Below are 1,673 nucleotides of genomic sequence, written 5' to 3' on the forward strand. Positions count from 1 at the left end.
ATTTGATTAGATATCTTTGGGCTTATTTTTATTGAAATAGTCAATAATCAAATAATCATCTCTCTAACTTACATTGACATAGCTGAGTCAAGTCATTTAAAATGTTCACATTATTAATAGCATTGATAATTACTTCCTCTTTAATAATGAAGTAGTGATTTCTTTAAATAACTTCATTCTTACTTATACTTTTTGCTTAAGTAATAGAAATTTCCAGTGGTTCCATTTTGTCTTGCAGCCAACATAACACAGAAATAATGTGTGAAGGTGATGTGAAGAACATTGGGGTATTTCACAATAAACGGGTTTCTGCTGTTGGGATTTTCTTCCAAGCCTGAGCTAGAACTCGTCCATGCTTCTCTGTTCTTAGTCTTATTCCTGGTGGCAGTGACTGGCAACATCCTCATTATCATCACACACTAAATTCTAAAAAATGGCTATTTGTTACTTCCCCACTCAAAGTGAAATAAGATTGACACTTAGGGGCATAAGATTGGGAGTATTTTGTGGTTTTGTTAGTATTAACCTAAAAATATTTACAGTTTTTTGGGTAACAGTGGCGTATTAGACCTTATAAGTGTCTATTTAAAATTAAATTAATGAGTAGCTAATTCAATTAATAGAACTTATATTTTTAAATCTAACATGATATAATACTTTTCAATATTTTGGTCCAATAAACACAAATGAATTGAAATTACAGCTAACAAAATGAGTAAGGTCGTTAAGTCTTCACAGTAGGAAAATGTCCTGCAGGATCAATCACTATAATTGCAAGTTTGGGCTCCAGGGTATTTACCAAGAACACGGAAATCTACAGGACCATGAGCTTTGCATATGACAAAAGATTTCATGGCCTAACCTCCAGTGGCCAAAGAGTGAATTAAGTAGACTGATTAATTCTCCACAGTGCACAGTTCTCTATGTGAGACGACTGGCAGAGATGAGGAGTTTGAGATAAGTGCCAGCTGCTCACACTGACAGCTTCTTCTTCTGTTAAGAAATAAGTTCTTGAATATGATCTGGTAAGTTTCCTTAGGTTTAAAAAATTTATAAATCATGCACAATAATGGATGGCCTTTTATTTCTTTATTTTAAGTGAGTGAGATAACTGCCATTTAATTTCACATAAAATAATGTTATTATTCATAAATATGTAATATGAAAAAAATACACAGTGTTTTTCCAAGAGCCAAGAAGTGTATTTAAAGTTCTATAAATTAAAAAAAAAGATGTATTTAAGTCTACCATGTAGCTTCTATACTAATTACTGGCAATTATATAAATTAATGGAAAGACCAAACAAATACTTTTGGATAATCAAGCAATATTTCCATGCATATAAAAATGAGACATTTTTGTCGGTATCCTGAACATAAAATAAGCAACTTTGTTCAGACACAGAAATGGAAGTATCCAGAGATTCCATAAATGAAATTTACCTTGATTAATAAGTGTGATATTACTATGTCTAGAATCTGTAATCTCTAGCAATATCAGGTATCATCTTCAAAGTGTCTGCAACTGTATCTAAGTATAAAAGTACTTGATTTAATGTAACAATATTTTAACACTCCAGTGGATACTCACATAGACACAGGCACATATGCAAGGCTACACCAATTTTCAAAAAAAATTTCCTTTTGTGTGCCAGGGACTCCTCATAACGTTAA

The sequence above is a fragment of the Condylura cristata genome, unplaced genomic scaffold (assembly GCF_000260355.1).
Source record: "Condylura cristata isolate star-nosed mole 26May11 unplaced genomic scaffold, ConCri1.0 scaffold00283, whole genome shotgun sequence".
NCBI lineage: Eukaryota > Metazoa > Chordata > Mammalia > Eulipotyphla > Talpidae > Condylura > Condylura cristata.